Source organism: Acinonyx jubatus, chromosome B2, assembly GCF_027475565.1.
Source record: "Acinonyx jubatus isolate Ajub_Pintada_27869175 chromosome B2, VMU_Ajub_asm_v1.0, whole genome shotgun sequence".
NCBI classification, from domain to species: Eukaryota; Metazoa; Chordata; class Mammalia; order Carnivora; family Felidae; genus Acinonyx; species Acinonyx jubatus.
The window spans coordinates 13,174,811-13,196,420 of NC_069385.1; the positions used below are offsets into that span (position 1 = coordinate 13,174,811).

Consider the following 21,610-nt stretch of genomic DNA (forward strand, 5'->3'; position numbering starts at 1 on the left):
TATGTCCCAGCTAATATACTTTGCCCTAGGTACAATTTGTCTGATATTAACATAGCTTTCTTTTGATTGTTACCATGGTTTATAATTTTTCTACCCTTTCTCTTAACCTATTTGCATCTTCATTTTTGATACATTTCTTGTAGGTCACAGTTGGATATTGTTTATTTATATCCAATTTGACAATCTCCATCTTTTAATGGAGTGTTAGAGCATTTACATTAAATGTGATTATTTATGCAGTTGGTTTTAAACGTAGCATATTGCTATTTGCTTTCTATTTGTCATGTTGATTTGTTTGTCCTCTTTCCTTTAATTCTGTCTTCTTTGTTTTTTGTTCTTTTTGTTTGTTTGTTTTAGAGATAGCGTGAGGAGGGGTCAGGGGCAGCAGGTTGGGGGGAGAGAGAGAGAGAGAGGAGGAGAGAGAGAGACTCTAAGAATCTAAGAATCTAAGCAAGCCCCACACTTAGCATGGAGCCCAAAGTGGGGCTTGATCCTACCATGCTGGAATCATGACTTAAGCCAAAATCCAGAATCAGACACTCAACTAACTGAGTCATCCAGGTGTCCTTATTCTGTCTTCTTTGTGATTAATTGTATATTTTTTACAATTTTATTTCATGTCCTTTGTTGGCTTATTAACTATTACTCCTTGTGAATACTTAATGGAGATCCTCTGCAAATCTCTTGAAGTCTTTTTTCTGTATAACTATCTTTTCTCTATTCCTCTGCCCTGTGAACTCTGATTGCTTTGGTGTTCCCAGCAAAGTTTTCTCAACTCAGAAGGACCTCTACACTCTACCTAGTGTTCCCCCCACTTCTCTGGGGACTGAAAGCTTCTCCATGCCCTAAACTGAAGTGATCATGAGACTTACCTCACTGGTTTCCTATCTCTCAGGGACCACTGTCCTACATTTCCTGACTTCCAATGTCATGAAAGCCATTGTTTCATATAGTTTGTCCAATTTTTGTTGTTGTTTCAAGAAGGAGGGTGAATCCTGTATCTGTCACTCCATCTTGCTGGAAATGGAAGTACCTAGGAGGAGTTTTGCACCACTTGTATCCTCTGCCTGTGATACTCTTCCGTTTGAACTTAACACGGCCAAATCTTTTCTAATCATTTAGATCTTAGTCAAGTGTCAGCCTCTTAGAGAAGTCCTCCCTGATCCTCAATCCAAAAGAGCCACCCAGACACTATCACACTTTTCTATCCCTTTGTCCCTGATACTACTTTCTGATATTTTCCCCAGGTGATTTAATTATTAGGTTTTTAAAAAAAGTATATCTTTCTTTTTTTTTCCAGATTATAAACTTCAAGAGATTAGGGATGTTGTAGGTCATATTCACACTGATTCCCTATTGCCTGTGGCGGTACTCGACACATGGTAAGCATTTGACATGTATTTATTGAATGAATGAATGAATGAATGAATGAAGTGAATTAATGAATCCTTCTCTTTCTTACATTGCAAACTGTATAATTCCTTCTCCAAATGTGGTCTGTGGGGGGCGCCTGGGTGGCTCAGCTGGTTAAATGTCTGACTCTTGGTTTTGGCTCAGGACATGATCTCATGGTTTGTGGGTTCAAGCCCCACGTCGGGCTCTGAGGTGACAGTGTGGAGCTTGCTTGGGGTTCTCTCTCCCTCTCTCTCTGCCCCTCCCCTGCTTGTACACACACACACACACACACACAAATAAATAAACTTAAAAAATAATGTGGTCTGTGGACCAGTGCCAGTTCACAAAATTACTGATCCATGATGAAATACATTCAGAAATTGAGAGTAACTCTAGAAATTTTCTACCAACTCAACACAGCAATTTTGTGTTTATTAAATCTAATGAAATTTTGAGTTCTTGTAGCTTGTGTGCCTTTTAAAAATTTTATTTTTCTGGTAATTAATTTGTCTTTTATAGAAGTATCAGTCTGCAATGGATTAGAATTAAAAAGAAAAACTGGCCCCTTCAAACTGTAGATAGTTCATTTTTTCGGTTTCTTTTTAAAGTTTATTTACTTATTTTTGAGAGAGAAAGAGAGAGGGGGAGGGAGGAGGCATGCACAGGAGCAGAGGAGGGACAGAGAGAGAGAGGGAGAGAGAGATTCCCAAGCAGGCTCCATGCTGCCTGCACAGAGCATGATGTGGGGCTTGAATCCACTAACCATGAGATCTTGACTTGAGCCAAGATTAACAGTCAGACACTTAGCCAGGTGCCCTCAAACTGTAGATAGTTTGATAACCTCTGGATTATATGCCATGGGGAAAAGAGTATTGAACTTTTAAAGGAATCAAGTTTGGGGGCACCTGGGTGGCTCAGTCCATTGAGCATCTGACTTCAGCTCAGGTCATGATCTCACGGTACGTGAGTTCAAGCCCCACGTCGGGCTCTGTGCTGACAGCTTGGGGCCTGGAGCCTGCTTCAGATTCTGTGTCTCCCTCTCTCTCTGCTCCTCCCCTGCTCACACTCTGTGTCTCTCTCAAAAATAAATAAAGATTAAAAAATTTTTTAAAAATTAAAGGAATCAAGTTTCAGGAAAGTAATTTATTTTCCACTTAATTCTGGCTCAATGTACATTAATTTGAGTTTTTCATATGCACAAGGAGGGTGATGCACCATATCAGGAGTTACTACTTTTCTTTTTTCATACTCTCTCCTTTGTTTTTTTTTTTAAATTTTTTTTTCAACGTTTATTTATTTTTGGGACAGAGAGAGACAGAGCATGAACGGGGGAGGGGCAGAGAGAGAGGGAGACACAGAATCGGAAACAGGCTCCAGGCTCTGAGCCATCAGCCCAGAGCCTGACGCGGGGCTCGTACTCACGGACCGCGAGATCGTGACCTGGCTGAAGTCGGACGCTTAACCGACTGCGCCACCCAGGCACCTCAATACTCTCTTCTTTGGAAGCAAATTTAGCTTCACTTCTTGGAGGAATGGTATCTATGTGTATTATTTGGAATTCTGTCATAAGGATTTGTCTCCTCTTCTTTATTTATTATTCAATATTTTATTTATATCAGCAAGGACTCATGAATACGTCTGTTATATTTTCAGTTAGAATTCAATAATATGTTATTTATTTTGTTGTTTAAATTGTTCTGGTCTTGGCAATTGAGTTCTTTTCCGATTGGCTAATATGTCCCTTTGACCCATCTCTATCCTTTTGTTTTTTGAGCACTTCCTTATTAAGCATGCAGTTTTAGATTTTATGAATGTATATATCTATATAACCTCCAGTCAGAAATTAGAACTTTTCCATTATTCCAGAAGGTTTCCTGAATTTCCTTCCTGTAAATTTCCACCCACTATATAGGCAACCACTGTTCTGATTTTTATCACTATAGATTAGTTTTCCTTTGATCTTGAACTTCATGTAGATGGAATGATATAGCAGGTACTCTTATGTGTTTCTAAGATGCTTCATGTTGTTTTGTGTGTCAGCGGTTCATTTTTTTTATTGCTGATATAAGTACATTGTTTGGATATAAGGTAATGTATTTATCCATTATTTTGTTGATGAATATTTGATTTTTCAAACTTTTTGCTATTAGAGTTAAGTTGCTATGAATAGCTTTAAGGACATTTACTCTTTTTTCTTTGAGTAATTACTTGGAGTGGAATTAGGAGGGTAGGTGTAGTCAAACATTTCCTATAGTGTTTGTCATATCACGGTTATTCTACATATTCTCCGTACTCAGTGTTGTTAACCCTATTGATTTTAGTTATTCTGTTAAAGTAAAATTTGTGTTTCTTTGATGAAATATTGAGCACATTCTCATGTATTTATTGGCTATTTATATATCTTTTTTGTGAAGGGCTTGTTCAAATTTATTTTCTATTTTTTAATTGGATTGTTCTTTTGTTTTTCTATTTATAAGACTTTTTATATATTCAGGCTACAATCTTTCTGTTACATATATGTATTATGAATATTTTCTCCTGGCCTATAAGTTGCTTTTTTATCTTATGATATCTTGATGAACAACAGTTTTTATTTTTTTATTTCATCTAATTTATCAAATTATTTTATGTTTTTTCCCTGTTTGTGTCACATCTAAGAAATCTTTCCTTACCCTGAGGCTGTAAAGATATTATCCTCTGTTTTCATCCAGAAACAGTATTGTTATAACTTTTACTTTTGATACATAAGGCATTTCACATTAAGTTTTGTTTGTGGAATGAGTAGAAGTTGATATTTACTTTTTCCCATATGAGTGAGTATACAAATTTCCAGATATGTTTAAGGAAGAAAAAGAAAAGGAAAAGAGAAAACACCTTCCATTTCCCTATTGAATTATTTTGGTTTCTTTGTTGAAAATAAATTGACTGATGTGAGTTTATTTCTGGATTCTCTATTTCATATTAGTGATCTATTTGTCTTTTCTTGTACCAATGCCATATTGTCTGGATTCTCTAGCTTTGTAGTAAGTTTTGAAATTAAGAAGTACTATGAATCCTCCATCTTTATTTTTCTTTTTCAAAATTATTTTTGCTACTATAGGCATTTTCATTTCTACAAAAAATTTAGAATCAGCTTGTCAATTTCTACAGAAATATCTTGCTGGGATTTTGATTGAGAGTGAATGAACATACCAGCCAATTTGGTGAGAATTGACATCTGAACAATATTAAGTCTTATCCATGAACATAGTATATCTCTCTATTTATTTAGGTCTTCTTTAGATCTTCTCTCAGCAAGTCACAGTAGTCTTCAGTTTAAAGACTTTACATGCTTTTGTTAAAATTATGCCAAATTATTCTCTGATGATATTGTAAAGGGAATTGTTTTTCAAATGTTATTTCCCAATTTTTTGCTACTACACAGAAATATAATATAATTTTTATATTAATCTTTTATCCTGTGACCATGGTAAATTCAATGATTACTTTTAAGATTTTTTTTTAAAGAATATTTATTAGGATTTTCTACGTGGATTTCTTAGGATTTTCTAAGCAATGTTATTAGGATTTTCTATGAGGATTTCTTAGGATTTTCTAAGCAATGTTTTGATTTTCCTTAAGATTTTCTTTAGGAAACAGTTTTGTCTTTTCTCTTCTAAATCTCTAAGTCTTTTATTATTTTTTTCTTCTTACCTTATTATACCACCTATCACTACCCACACAAGGATAGACAGAAGTAGCAAGATGAGAAATCCTTTGCTTTGTTCCTAACCATAGAGGAGTATTTAATATTTTACCATAAATATGATGTTAGCTGCAAGTTTTTTTCATGGATGGCATTTTATTAGATGGTGTTCCCTTCTATTACTTGCATACTTGGAGGTCTTTCGTTTTTTAATCACAAATGGGTTTTGAATTTTGACAAACACATTTTCTGCATCTATTGAGATGATCATTGGTTTTCTCTCTGTATTTTGAAAATATGGTCATTTATATTGATATTCGAATGTTAAGTCTGGGATCAACTCCCCATAGTTATGATATAATATCATTTCTATATATTGCTGGATTCAACTGCCAATATTTTTTTTATAAACTTTTACATCTATGTCCATGAAAAATGCTGGTCTATAATTTTCTTATAATATCTGTGTCAGGTTTTGCTATCAGGGTTGTGCTGTCATCACAAAAAGAATTGAGAACTATTCCCTCCTCTACCTTCTGAAAAGTTTTTTAAAGTTCCTTGGGGTTTTGGATGCTCATTATGTTTTACTTTTCCAAAAGTTGAAAATTTTATTTATTTATTTATTTATTTATGTATTTATTCATTCATTCATGTATAATGTTTATTTATTTTGAGAGAAAGAGATAGTGTGTGCACGAGGGTGGGGGAGAGGCAGAGAGAGAGGGAGAGAGAGAATCCCAAGCAGGCTCCATGCTGTCAGCACAGAGCCAGACCCAGGGCTGGATCTCACAGTTTGATCATGACCTGAGCCAAAATTAAGAGCCAGATACTTAACCAACTGACTGAGCCACCAGGCACGCTGAGAAAGAAATTTAAAGGTACATACTATCCCCTTTCCTGAAATGTTTATCTACTACATAGTGAAAGTTCATGAGGCAAAATTTTTTTGTGTCATCTGCAGGTTGTGTTTATCCACATATTGTAATTACTAACCTTCTTCTAGAACTATCATAAGTATTGAAATATTATCATAAGTATCATAAGTACTTACTATCATAAGTATTTGAAATATTGGAACAGCAAACCAAAATTAATACTCATTTGTGTACATGTACATGCATGTGTGTGTGTGTGTGTGTGTGTGTGTGTGTGCATATATTTGTTTGAGAAAAGATGTAGTATTCTAGCAAATACTTCTCTGAATGTACAGTGTGATAGCTGGATTTGAGCAACTTTTCATATTATTTAATAAAATAGAATGTCTACAAATAGTATGTCTAAAAATCTATTCTTATGTTTTGTAATCAGTATGACAGGAATTAAGAATATTGAAGATAATTTACATTCTCAGAGCACAAAAAGCTTTATCAGAGCCAGGTTTTCTAGGCTTCCTTAAAATAAAGCTTTTCCTCAGGGCTGTTGAGGCCAATTGCACTCATTTTAGTTTCATCTCATTTTATTTTATCCAGTCTCTTTCTTTCCAGAGTGTAATGAGCTGTGAAGTGGCCAAAATATGTGAAGAGAAAAGAAAAAATGACGCTCTTGAATTAGACACAGATTGGAAAAATAAAACTCAAAATGGTGGAAAATAATCATTCCTTATATTTTAGCTTCTTTGATACGTAAGAACTATAGTCACATTCTAGGATTTATAATTCACTCAGGAATTTTTGTTTTCATTTTACTTTGCTGTTGCGTCTGATCACAATATACGAATAGAAATAAGAAAACAGATATGTGGATTAAAATCCAAAACAACAGAATGAAATTCAGACAAGATCAATTTATCCTAAATTAGTGTTCTAAGAATAATCTCATAATTTAACTATGCTTTATATCTTTGGGAAAATGTATGAATTTAAAGTATGATGCACTTTGTTAAGCAGACAGGGGAAGAATTTGAGCAGATGTTTGTGTTGTGGTTTAAAATTTGAGGGACTTAGAAATGATTACCTCTTGAAAGCCAAGAATTTTCTTTCCTTCTTCCTCTTCCCCTCCTCCTCCTCCTCCTCCCTCTCCTCCTCCTCCTGCCCCTTCTCCTCCTCTCGCTCCTCCTCCTTCCCCTCCTCCTCTTGTTCTTTTTGTTCTTCCTTTTGTTTTGTATTTGGAAAGACCATGCTTGAGGTTGTACTCTGGAGACATGAAACAGACTTCAAGCATTTTTATATCAGCAGGAACTTTATTCAAATGTAATCTTGCTAAACTTGGAGTACCATAGCCAAAGCCAATTGTTGCTTTTGGTGTTTTGTTTTGTTTTTTTGATCTAAATAGATTATTTTCCCCTTCATATCTCCATTTAATTTTGTGCCTTTCACATACTGATAAAAATAAGACACGACCCATATGGTTAGGCTTGGAAAGTAATGATTGATACCAAGAGAGGATCCTGAAGCCAGAGGAAGGGAATCGAGAAGGAAACAGTGCCTGAGAAGGGCCATTTTATCTTGTTTTCTTTACGTAGAAATGTCTCAAGATGAGAGTAGAAACAATGTTTTGGACAACTGTATTAAAAAAATGTTTAGTAGGCACATTTTCCAGTCATGTTCTGATGAGAAACAGATGTAGATGCTGTTAAATCATGTCAAATATGAACTGCCTGTGTACCCTGTGAATATGTGTAAATATTTAACTAGAAAAACAGTCACATGAGAACGGCTCTGGAGTAATCTTGGAAGCAGGAAGCCACAAATTATAGGTCTGAAATTTACCATGCATGGCTTATGAGTTCAGATAAGTAAAACCAACTGGAGAGACTCTGAAAGTTTTATAAATAGTTCATGTTTTTTGGTAGGGGGAGGGAAAAGAAAGGATTAGGGAGAATTTTTAATGTACTTCAAGTACAATCAGTACAATTAATTATAACCAGAACAGTAAGAATCATATGATAGGAATTCAGTTATGCATTTGAATCTATCTTCATGATCTATGAATTCATAGAATTATGAATCTATAGTCTTAATCTGCATTTATATTACTTACCAACTTACATAGGAACAATTACTGTGAAATCATAGCTTATTCTAATTAGGTTCTCAAGTCAGCACGTAAGGTAAAAATCATATGTATTCAGACTTACCCTGACCGTCTTCCTGGAAGGCATCCTGTTGGAGACAGAAATACCTAGTTCTACTAACACATCTAGTGTTGTGACTGATCCTGGTTATCCTTGCAGGTTTTGGATGATGAGGATAGCTTTGGTTTATGGGCCAAATGTGAGGGGCTAACTATTTACATCAGGAGCATGTTTCATGGAAAATATGTATCTTTAAAACTAGAAGCACACTGTGATTCTAGTCAGATGGAAATATGCCTTCTGTCTCAGTCTTATCCACAGCCTGGAGCTTATACTTCTCAAGGGGAGAAAGTGAAATGAATTTGCTCTATTTTATTGCTTTATTTGTTTTCACGTTTAATTTTCACTTCATCAAAATAATATTGTCTAATTACCTTCTGTGCTTTAAATTATTTTATTGGAGTGTAGTCTCCATATAGGGAAATGCACAACTAGTAAGTGTTATAGTTAGTTCTTGGAGTTATTTTTTTTTAAGTTTATTCATTTATTATTTCTGAGAGAGATATATATATATAGAGAGAGAGCACAAGAAGGGTAGGAGCAGAGAGAGAGAAGGAGACACAGAATCCGAAGCAGGCTCCGGGCTCTGAGCTGTCAGCACATAGTCCAACACAGGACTCGAACTCATGAACACTGAGATCATGACCTGAGCTAAAGTTGGACGCTTAACCGACTAAGCCACCCAGGCGCCCCTGTAGTTCCAGAAGTTTCAACAAATGCACATATCCATGTAACTCACACCGTTACCAAGATATGGAATATTTCTCTTCTTGCTCGATTACAGTAAATCCCACCTCTCTTGTCTCTCCAGCCACATTGTTCTAATTAGTTTTGTCTGTTCCAGAACTTCATATCAATCAATGGCATCACCTGCATGTACTCATGGATCTGGCTTCTTTTGTTCAGCATGATATGTGCGAGATTAATTTATGCTGTTGCATGTGTCAGTAATAGTTCATTTCTGTTTCTTGCTGCCTATTGTATCATATAAATATATTGCAATTTGTTTACTTCTTTTCCTGTTTTTGGACATTGGGGTTGTTTCCAGCTGGAGACTTTATTATAATAAAGTCACTGTGAATGTTCATACAAATCTTGGTGCAGATGTATGCTTTCCTTTCTCTTGAGTAAATACTAAAGAGTAGAGTTGGTGATCATAGGGTTCTGTTGTGCTTAGCTTTATGACGAAACTGCCAAATATTTCAAAAGAATGTTGTAGCTTTTTACACACTCATCAGTAACGTCTGAGAGTTCTGGTTGTTTCCCATCTTGCCAACATCTTTCAATTGTCATTAGTTGTTGTCTTATGGCTTGTTTCTCTTCCAGGTTTGAGGCGTTTTCCTAATGATTCAGTAAGTTGAGCACTAGTCCATGTGCTTCTTGGCCATTTGTAGATCTTTTGTGAAGTGTCCATTCAAGCCATTGCGCAGTTTTAATTGGTCTATATGTCATTGTATTAATGAGTTGGAAAAATTCTTCATATATTCTTGATATGGGTCCTTTGCCTGATAGACATTTTGTGAATACTTCCTCTCATTCGTAGCTTGCTTATTTTATTAGTGTCAACTTTAATGAGCAGACATTTTTAATATTTTCTTTTATACTTTCTGCATCCTGGATAAGAAATCTTGGCCTACCTCAAGATTTTGAAAATACTTCTTTGTATTTTCTTCTGCAAACTTTACAGTGCTAACATTTATATTTAGGTCTATGAGGTACGAACCAAAGTTAATTTTTTTATAAAGATATCCACTTGTTCCGGGAGTATTAATGAAATGGCTTTTCTTTCTGCATTGATTTGCTCTGGTGCTTCTGTTGAAAATTGATTGACTACAAAAGTGTCTCTATTTCTCAGCCCCCTTTTCTGTCCCATGGTCAATGTGTATATCCTTACACCAGTATCATGCTCTCTCAATTGCCATAGCTTTATTATAGATGTCTTTTAGTTTTTCTTAGCCATGTTTTGAATATTTACTTATTTTAAGAGAGAGGGAGAGAGAGTGTGGGGAAAGGGTTAAGAGGGAGGGGGACACAGAATCTGAAGTAGGCTCGAGCTGTCAGCACAGAGACCAATGCGGGATTTGAACCCATAAACTGTGAGATCATGACCTGAGCCAAAATCAGACTCTTAACCTACTGAGCTACCCAGGTGCCCCATTCTTAGCCATGTTTTGTAGTTTTTAGTGTAGAAGAGTTAGATATGTTTTGCTATATTTATCCTTTTTTTTTTTTGCTTTTTGGTGCTTTATGAAGAGTATTATTTTTTAAATATAATTTTCCATTTTTCATTACTGTTACATAGAAATACTATTGTTTTTGTATGTTGGCTATGTTTCCTGAGGCCTTGCTAATTCAATTAGTTATAGAAGAGTTGTCTTGTAGATTTCTTTGGATTTTTCTGTGTATACAACCATGCTGTTTGTGAATGGAGGCAGTTTTATTTCTTTTTATTTCTTCTTTTTTAAGATTTATACTTTCTGTTTATGCATCCTGCATTATTATACTGACTAAACCTACCAGAACAATTCTGAATAGAAATGGTAAGAGTGAATATCCTGGTGTTGTTCTTGATCGTAATTGGTAAGTGGTCAGCCTTTCACCGTTAAGTATGGTATTAACTGTAGCTTTTTATGTATGTCATTTTTCATATTGAAGAAATTCCTCTATTATTAATTTGCTGACAGTATTTTATTGTGAAGGAGTGCTGAATTTTGTCAAATGTTTTTTATGAATCGACTACGTTGTATGATTCTTCTCTTTTGTCAGTGTGCGGAATTATATTGATTGGTTTTTAAAAGTGAAAACAAACGAGTATTCTTGGGATATATTTTGTGTTTTATATATAGCAGATATTTTAAAGGCATTTTGTGTTTGTGTGCATGTAGGATGCTTGTTTATAATATTCTTTGGGGCACCTGCGTGGCTCAGTCGGTTGAGTGTCTGACTTTGGCTCAGGTTATGATCTCATGGTTTGTGGGTTCGAGCCCTGCATCAGGCTCTGTGCTGACAGCTCAGAGCCTGGAGCCTACTTTAGATTCTGTGTCTTCCTCCCTCTGCCCTTACATGTGGTATACTATACACAGAAAATATTATTTTATCTTTTTGTTAGTATTACATTACTGTACCACATATGCATCTCTTAAATGAAATGCTACCTTCTGACATTTCCAAGTTGTGGCAGTATCATTTTTTTACTTATTTGACATACTTAATTGGAAAACAGTATATTTAGCTCCAGGGTTATAAAAAAATAAATCAGATATGGTCTATTTTTTATTAGATCTTCCTTATAATTATGAGTAGACACATTATTAAATCCAAAGTTCATTCTGAAATATCAAATGTATCTCCAATATGGTTTTGTATTAATATTTAAATGTGTCCTAGTTTTTGAAAATGGTGATTCATGTATGGAGGAATTTATAGTAATTATCCACCAACACATTATTATACCCCTCATAGTTCTCCCCTCTCTTGATCTTGTTGGCAAGTAGAATTCGTCTTAGCTGTAGGGTTAGAAGATGTATATTTGATTATATACATACATGTCTTCTGAAAATATTCGGGGTCATCCTTACTCTTTCAAAAAGATGATAAAGTAGAATTTTATTTGAAAGCCAATAAACATGTCACTTTTGACATGTAAGCCACCCTCATTTTATTTATTTATTTATTTATTTAATTTTATTTTTTAATATAATTTATTGTCAAGTTGGTTTCCATACAACATCCAGTGCTCATCCCAACGAGTGCCCTCCTCAGTGCCCATCACCCACTTCCCCCTCTCCCCCAACCTCCCATCAACCCTCAGTTTGTTCTCAGTATTGAAGAGTCTCTTATGGTTTGCCTCCCTCCCTCTCTGTAACTTTTTTTCCCCTTCCCCTCCCCCATGGTCTTCTGTTAAGTTTCTCAAGATCCACATATGAGTGAAAACATATGATATCGGTCTTTCTCTGACTGACTTATTTCACTTAGCATAATACCCTCCAGTTCCATCCATGTTGCTGCAAATGGCCAGATTTCATTCTTTCTCATTGCCAAGTAGTATTCCATTGTATATATAAACCACATCTTCTTTATCCATTCATCAGTTGGTGGACATTTAAGCTCTTTCCACAATTTGGCTATTGTTGAGAGTGCTGCTATAAACATTGGGGTACAAGTGCCCCTATGCATCAGTACTCCTGTATCCCTTGGGTAAATTCCTAGCAGTGCTACTGCTGGGTCATAGGGTATGTCTATTTTTAATTTTTTGAGGAACCTCCACACTGTTTTCCAGAGCAGCTGCACCAGTTTGCATTCCCACCAGCAGTGCGAGAGGGTTCCCGTTTCTCCACATCCTCGCCAGCATCTATAGTCTCCTGATTTGTTCATTTTGGCCACTCTGACTGGCGTGAGGTGATATCTGAGTGTGGTTTTGATTTGTATTTCCCTGATGAGGAGCGACATTGAGCATCTTTTCACATATCTGTTTGCCATCTGGATGTCTTCTTTGGAAAAGTGTCTATTCATGTCTTCTGCTCATTTCTTCACTGGATTATTTGTTTTTCTACCCTCATTTTAATAAAATAAAAATTATTTTGAAATAAAGTGTAGCAGGGCACCTGGCTGGTGCAGTCAGTAGAGCATGTGACTCTTGATCTCAGGGTTGTGAGTTTGACCCCACGTTGGGTGTAGAGATTACTTTAAAAAAATGAATAAAATGTAGCTTCTTAAAGAAAAAAATTATTTTGTTAGAGATCATGCAGGAATTTTCACAGAGGGTGAGTTGGGGGAAGAGAGGATTGTGTTTGTACCCAAGTGTCTGAAATGCAAATATATACTTACAACATTATTTCTTTCTTCCTCTAGAGACACCTTTGTGTCACTTAACAATCTGTTGTTTTACTTGACTGAGGTCACAATTCTTGTCCAAATGTGGAGGCATCTGAAAAAGAAGGAAGGGACCTGCCAAAGAGCCAATGGGTGGTGCTTCCCTTGAAGCAGGAGGGTCCAACATCGGGTCAACCCAACCAGTATTTTACTGAGTGCTACCTGAAGTGCGAGTTAAGAATTTACACATTTAATCTTGATTCTATGCTTCTGTGTCTTGATTTTCTTTACCTTCCCAACAAATATTTATGTTAAAGACTTTAGCTTGACTCTGTGTTCCCTATATGAAGACAGACATTCCATGGCTACATACAGAGGCCCTGGTGGGCCTGGATTATTAGCTCCTGAGCTTGGTGTAGATCCACAGCACTGAGAGAGAAAATACGAGACTTAGGACACTGTCACCATCAGTGCGGTGGATACCAGCCATTGCCATCTGCAATCCTTGCCACAAAGAAGATTAACTTAAGCCTCTGACCCTTTTTCTTCACTCTGCCTTATGCCTTATATTATAACCATGTTTGAAGTAAAGATCTTCCCATTGATCTCTGCACTAGGGATCTGGGCTACTTGTAATTCATCTTATTCATGTTAACAAAAAGCTATTATTAGAGAAATCCCTTGGCTTTGTGGTATTTAAAAGATCTCCAACTTTCTAGTACTTTGTACTTTTTGTGGGCCCTCTCTCTCCCTATGTAAATGTCATACACACATGAATGATTTGTCCTGTGTCCCACAGAGGTGCCCTACAAATATTTGTTGAACACAAAGACAATTGAGTGCTTAGGGTACAAGGGCAAGCAAAAACATTCACTCCACCTGTTCTCCGGAGGCTTTCAGTCCGATGTGGAGACAGATGCTAATGAAATAATTGTGCTAATATAGGTATAATTACAAAGTAGATGGGGCCTTGAAGGAAAAGGAACCCACTTGTATGAGAGTTTATCCCTGAGACTGTTAGAGAGAAAAGGTATTTTCAAGGACTTCTTTCATGGTCCTGATGTTATCTCAGTTTGTGTTTTACAAAACTGAGAACTTTTTCAGAATGTTGTATTTTTCATGTCAAGACGTGAGATCAGCTAGTGAGATGACCCGTGTGTGTGGAGAACTCGGTTAGAACCACAACAGTGATTGTATTTCTGAGTGTTCTTTTACTGTGGGGAGGGGTCAAAGAATTCTTAGGATCCTAGGAAAGAAACATGAGAGAAAGAAGAGGTTTAAGAAAGTGAGATATGGAAATGTTTTCCAGGTAGATAGTTTTGATCTGTAATTGGTTTGTCCTTAGTATCTTAGTTGGTAATATACAGATATGTATATTTGTATATTCCTTCATTTCTACTGTTTGGATCAAACTTACATATATCCTAGCATCTCATTCACCTTTCCAGTCTGCTGGGCATTCTTTTGGAAGATCTGTTGGGCACAGGATCATAATGTCTGATTTTAATTTTTCTGCCGTCATCACCTTAAGCAGGTTCCCTTGACTCTGCTCAGTTTCTGCATCTATATGTTTTTATGATAAAAATAAAATCAGGTCAACTAGAAAGAGAACTCAAGTGTAAGTGACATGATTATAAGCCACGGAGTGAGGTAAGCTTCCTTCTTAAAGTCAGAGGAAATGTCAGGGTGACATGGCAGAGGCCCATCTGTGGAGCCGAGTCAGAAACAGGAACAGAAGACGAAGTTTCAGCTCCTTAGGGCTTTCTGCCTCTTTTATATGTGCGTGGGTCCAGTTACACATCATTTTGGAATGTATTTGCTTAAATAATAATTCAGAAAAGCCTTATTCATTGGAACAAAGATAGGGCTAACAGGTACTAGAGTGAACTAAAAATATCTTTGCTTAATTGATACAATAGTATAGACAAATAACAAAGGAAAACGTTTCAAGTGTTCACTAGAATTGACTTCTCAAGCCCCTTAAAACATCTTGGAAGCCTAATTTATGTAGCATTAATTAGAAATACTTTCCATCTATTTCTTAGGTTCTCTAAGACATATGTGTAGCATTGATTTGTTGTCATAAAGTAAATAAAAATATAACTTAAAAATACTTTAGATATAATTTTTCACGATGTAGTTGAATAGTAAGTTATTTTTTATATTTATAAGTTAATACAGTACTTCATTTATTGATAATGTGAAAATAGAGAATATAAGTAGATATTAGACTGGAGGACAGAGGAGATGGGTAGTGCCATTCATCAAGGTGAAGATGGAGAGCACATTTTTAAAAGAAAGATGATAAGTTTGGGGTACCTGGGTCCAGCTTTGGCCCAGGTCATGATTTTGCACTCATGGGTTCAAGCCTCACATCAGGCTCTGTGCTGACAGCTCGGAGCCTGGAGTCTGCTTTGGATTCTGGGTCTCCCTCTCTCTCTGCCGCTCCTCTGATTGTACTGTCTTTCCTTGTCTCTCAAAAAATAAAATAAAACGTTAAAAATTAAAAAAAAAGAAAGATGGTAAATTCCTTGTTTTGCACATTTAGGAAACTATAGTACTTGGAAATGTGGGGTGCCAATGGGCAATCTAATAGACATCTGAGGAGCTCGGAATGTGACTCTAGCTTGAAATACGGATTTGTAATCCATTGGCATTGGTGACAGTTAAATAAAAATGTAATATGAGAAGGAAAGCACATGAACAGGGCCCTCGGGAACACCAATATTTAAGAGATGAGAGGAGACAAGGGAGAATAAGGAGTCTGAGGAGAGATGACAGGGAGGTAGAAAGAAGAGTGGGAGTCCTGAGAGCCAAGAGAGGAAAATATTGAGACAGGATCCTGTGCTGTGGGGAGGTTAGTAAGAAAGGTGAGCAAGAAAGTTGAAAAGTGCCCGCTGAACGCAGCAAAAAAAATGCCTGCCAGTTTTGATGTGAGTATTCTGATACAGCTGTGCCTGAGGTTCACTTGCAGGGTTTGAGAACCAAGTGCCTGGTGAGAACTAGAGCGGTAAAAGGAAATTTCTCTCAAGCACCTTGAGTGGAGGTTAAAAAACAAGCAGTGACTAAGAGTAAGGCTTTCGCAGGAGGGATTTTTTTTTAGAGGTAGGAGGGATTTAAAAATTGTTGTGCACTGAGAGGAAAGAAAGGAGAAAGGGATTCTCTGAAGATACAAGAGATAGAAGGGGCGATAAATGTGCTTTCTTTGAAGGACTGGGAGGGGGTGGCCCCCAAACATGGTGTAGGGATTGGTCTTCATATAGGACAAGAAAGGCAGCAAGAATAAAGAATGGTCCTCACTCCTCTGGGACACAGAAGGTGAGATGGCTGAGTGAGAGATGGAAGAAGGAAGGATCAATTGAAAACTGTTGTTTTCTTCTGTCAGTCAAGAAGTCATTAGGCACATGTCCTGAGCTCCTGTTACGTAATGGGGATTAACTGATGAAGCAAAACAAATATGATTCCTGTCAACACACAGTGTAGGGAGGGGAAGCAGACATTAATCTTGTATTGTTTTTATTTTGCATTTTCCAGGAGAGGGTCAGCAGCTTCATCATATTTTCAATGCATTCAAGGAAGACCCATAAACTGGTAGCGAAAGATTAAAATAAAAATTCTAAAGGTGGTCGATTTTTTATCTTCATTTTTAATACTGGCGTATAATGGACATAATAGTGTATTAGTTTCAGGTGTATAACATAATGATTTGGTATATATATTGCAAAACGATCTCCGCAGTAAATCTGGCTAACATTTATCACCACGCAGAGTTACAAATTTTTTTTCTTGTGATGAAACCTTTTAAGATCTACTCTCTTAGCAACTGTCAAATATTCAGTACAGGATTATTACTTATGGTCACCATGCTGTACATCACATTCCAAGAACTTATTCATAGTATAAATGGAAGTTTGTTATCTTTTGACCACTTTCACCCATCTTGCCACACCTCCCCCCACCAGCTCTGGCAACCACCCACCTGTTCTCCTTATCTGTGAGCTTGGTTTTGGTTTTTGTTTTTGTTCCTTTTTAAAGATTACATACATAAATGAGATCATATTGTATTTGTCTTTCTGTGTCTTACTTAATTTCACTTAGCAAAATGCCTTTGAAGCCTATTTTTGTTGTCATATATGACAGGATTTTCTTCTTTTTTATGATTGGCTAATATTCCATTTGTGTGTGTGTGTGTGTGTGTGCGCGCGCGCGCACGCACATGAATGTGTGTGCATGTGTGTGCACCATATTTTCTTTATCCATTCATCAATCAATGGACACTTAGGTCTTGGCTATTGTAAATAATGTTGCAATGAACATAGTGGTACAGAAATCTTTTCTAGTTAATGTCTCATTCCACTCAGATAAATACCCAGTGTAGGATTACTGAATCATAAGGTAGGTGTATTTTTAATTTTATGAGGAACCTCCATACTGTTTTCCATAGAACACACCAATAAATACAAAATTTTGGTATCAATAAGAGCTCGGAGTTCTGGGTATTTTGATGGAGTCAGAGAGCTGAGGGATGGTTACTTGACAGATTTTTGGAAAATAGGAAGAGAACCTTAGATACATAATATTTAATAAATGTTAGTTATTCTTTTTGAAAATCATACCACTTGGAAGAGACAGTATGTTTTAGCATGCATTAATCTTCTTCCCCATATGTCCCTTTACAAAACTTTCTTCATCTAAGATGGTTTGACATACTTGTAAGGGATTTCCTTATTTAAAAAAAATAAATGTATATGTTTACACTTCTAAAATTAGAGCCATGAAGGACTGTATCACCCATTTTTTAAAAAATTTTTTTTAATGTTTTATTTATTTTTGAGGCAGAGAGAGACAGAGTGTGAGCAGGGGAGGGGCAGAGAGAGAGAGCGAGACACAGAATCCAAAGCAGGCTCCAGGCTCTGAGCTATCAGCACAGAGCCTGACGCGGGGCTTGAACTCACAAACCGTGAGATCATGACCTGACTGAAGTCGGATGCTTAACCAACTGAGCCACCCAGGCGCCCCTGTATCACCCATTTTTAATGGCCTATGTTCCTGGGTTGCATATATCACAACTAATCTTAAGCTCAGAAGAATTCTCATCCTGTAAGACTGACAACACATTAAAACATTCAAAATATTACAGCCTTCTGGATAATGTAGAAATTAAAAGTGCACATTACCATCCTCTGTATTGCAATATGGCCGGTGTATTTATAATTCTTTTGCTGTCTTTTCTCAGGAAACCTGAATTTAATATGAAGTGTGAGGCTGATTTCTGGTTCAGTTTTTTAAAAAATGAATTAAGTGGTAACATTTTAGATTTTGGACAATCATTAATATATTTCAGAAAGGAGGGGTGCCTGGGTGGCTCGGTTGGTTGAGCACCTGCCTCTTGATTTCAGCTCAGGTCGTGATCCCAGGGTCATAGGATCAAGCCCTGCGATGGGCTCTGTGCAGAGGGTGGAGCCCACTTGGGATTCTCTCTTTCTCCCTCTGTCCCTCCCTGGCTCACACGTGTGCATACTCTCTCTCTTTCTCTCTCTCTCAAAAAAATTATTTTTTTCACAAAGGAATAAAGCACATTTATCATATATTTGGCCCCTTCTCACTCTGTTCTTACTTCTTTCCACAATCACCATCCTTACTTCTTTTGTTTAAATTCAAGTACAATTAGCATACAGTGTTATATTAATTTCAGGTGTACGATGAAGTGATTCAATAGTTCTACACATGATTCAGTGCTCCTCACAATAAGTGTACTCCTAATCCCCTTTACCTACTTCACCCATGCCCCCAGCCACCTCTCCTCTGGCAACCAGTTTGTTAATTATATTTAAGAGTCTTTTTTTTTGGTCTTTATTTTTCTTTGTTCATTTGTTTTGTTTCTTAAATTCCACATGAGTGAAATCATGTGGTATTTGTCTTTCTCTCTTTTTAAAAATGCTTATTTATTTCCTTAGAGAGAGAGAGAGGGACAGAGAGGGAGAGAATCCTAAGCAGGCCCTGCACTGTCAGCACAGAGCCCCACGAGGGACTCCAACCCGTGAATCATGAGATCATGACTTGAGCTGAAACCGAGTCAGGCACTTAACCAACTGAGCCACCCAGGCGCCCTGGTGTTTGTCTTTCTCTGACTGACTTATTTTGCTTAGCATAATGCACTCTACCTCCATCCATCTTGCCAGTGGAAAGATTTCATTCTTTTTGATGGCTGAGTAATATCCCTGTGTGTGTGTGTGTGTGTGTGAGTGTGTGTGTCTGTACATACACACATATGTATATTTACCACATCTCTCTATATATTTTGCATGTTATATATGGTCTATATGTATATATAGGTATATATATTATCTATATCTATCATGTATATATTATCTATATCTATATTTTACACGTCCATCAACTGATGAATGGAGAAGGAAGATGTGGTATATATACACATGGGTATATATATATATATATATATATACACATCTTCCTTCTCCATTCATCAGTTGATGGACATATAAAATTGCTGGACCTTAGGATAGTTATATTTTTAACTTTTTGAGGAAACTCCTATACTGTTTTCCACAGTGGCTGTATGAGTTTGCATTCCCATTCCCAGTGCAAGAGGGTTCCCCTTTCTCTACGTCCTTGCCAACACCTGTTGTTTCTTGTATTGTTGATTTTAGCCATTCTGACAGGTGCGAGGTGATATCTTATAATATTGATTTGTATTTCCCTGATGATGAGTGATTTTGAGCATATAGTTTATATGTTTACATGTTTGTAGGAATTTATCCATTTCTTCCATGTCGTCTAATTTGTTGGCACATAACTTTTTATAATATACTTTTATAATTGTTTGTATTTCTGTGGCGTTGGTTGTTATTTTTCCTTTTGCATTGGTGATTTTATTTATTTTGGTCCTTTCTATTTTCTTTTTGATAAATCTGGCCAGAGGTTTATCAATTTTATTAGTTTTTTTTCAAAGAACAATCTCTGGTTTCATTGATCTGTTCGATAGTTTATTTTAGTTTTTATATCATTTAACTCTGCTCTAATCTTTATTATTTCATTATTCTATTGTTGTGATTGGGATGTTAACGTTCCCTACTACTATTGTTTTATTAACAATTAGTTCCTTTATGTTTGTTATTACTTTTTTAATGTATTTTGGTGTTCTCATTTTATGTGCATAAATATTTACAATTGTTAGATCTTCTTGTTGAGTTGTCTCCTTTATGATAATATAATGCCCTTCTTACTCTCTTTGTACAGTCTTTGTTTTGAAGTCTAGTTTGTCTAATCTAAGTATTGCTACTCAGGATTTCTTTTGACATCCACTTGAATGATAGACGTATCTCCATCCTACCACTTTAGCACAGAGCCAGATGTGGGACTTGATCTCACTAATTGAGAGACCATGACCTGAGCCAAAATCAAGAGCTGATTGCTTAACTGAACCACCAGGTGCTCCTGCCCTCACTTTCAATCTGCAAGTGTCTTTACGTCTAAAATGAATCTCTTGTAGGCAGCATATTGATGGGCATTGTTTTCAATTTATTCTGAACCTAAGTCTTTTGACTGGAGCATTTAGTTCAATTACATTCAAAGTAATTATTGATAGGTATTTAGTGCCATTTTCTTACTTGTTTTGTCATTGCTTCTGGAAATTTTCTCTTTTTTTTGTCTTTGTCATTTTTGGTCTCTCCCTTGCATTCAAAGAGTTCCCTTTAAAAACAAAACAAAACAAAACAAAAAACCAAACCAAAACAAAAGAGTCCCCTTTAATATTTCTTGCAGGTCTGGTTTAGTGGTCATGAACTCCTTTAGTTTTTATTTGTCTGGAAAACTCTTTATCTCTCCTTCTATTCTGAATGATAGCCTTGTTGGATAGAGTATTCTTGGTTGCAGCTTTTTCCCCTTTAGCACTTTGAATATATCATGCCACTCCCTTCTGGTTTGTCAAGTTTCTGTTGAGAAATCTCCAGCTAGTCTTATGGCTTTTCCCTTATAAGTTAAGGACTTCTTTTGTCTTTCTGCTTTTAAGAATTTTTTTTTATCATTAAATTTTGCAAATTTACTTGCAATATGACTTGGTGTTGGGCTGCTTTGTTGATTTTGATGGGTGTTCTCTGTGCCTCATGGATCTGGATATCTGTTTCCTCCTCCAGATTAGGGAAGCTTTTTGCTATTATTTCTTGAAATAAATATTCTTCCCCCTTTACTCTCTCCTCTTCTGGGATTCCTGTAATACGAATGTCATTATGTTTGATGGAGTCACTGAGTTCCCTAAGTCTATTCTTGTGTCGCATAATTCTTCTTTCTCTCTTTTGTTCAGCATCATTATTTTTCATTATTTTGTCTTCTAGGTCACAAATTCATTCCTCTGCTTTATCCAGCCTACTGTTCATTGCATCAAGCATGCTTCCAGTCTTGTTTATTGCATCCTCCATCGTTGACTGAATCTCTTTTAACTCTTCTATCACTGTGGTAAGGGTCTCATTGATGTCTTCTATTCTTTTCTCAAGCCCAGTGAGTATTCTTATGATTATTGCTTTAAGTTCTCCATCAGGCATGTTATTTATATTTGTTTTGCTTAGGTCTCTGACAATGGCCTTATCTTGTTCTTTCATTTGGGATAAATTGCTCCATCTTGACAT

General features: G+C 36.3%; 1 protein-coding gene across 6 annotated transcripts in view; it reads left to right on the top strand.

Annotated features, from left to right (window-relative positions):
- The window catches only part of IPCEF1 (interaction protein for cytohesin exchange factors 1), a 181,093-nt gene that overhangs the window by 17,198 nt on the left and 142,285 nt on the right, over positions 1-21,610 (top strand). For 5 of the 6 annotated variants that reach the window (XM_053222064.1, XM_053222063.1, XM_053222066.1 and 2 more), the window contains exon 2: positions 1,301-1,382. The gene's annotated coding sequence lies outside the window, so the exon portion shown is untranslated. Of the gene's footprint in view, positions 1-1,300; positions 1,383-21,319; positions 21,441-21,610 lie in introns of all 6 variants that reach the window. The other variant, XM_053222067.1, reaches the window with a different exon arrangement.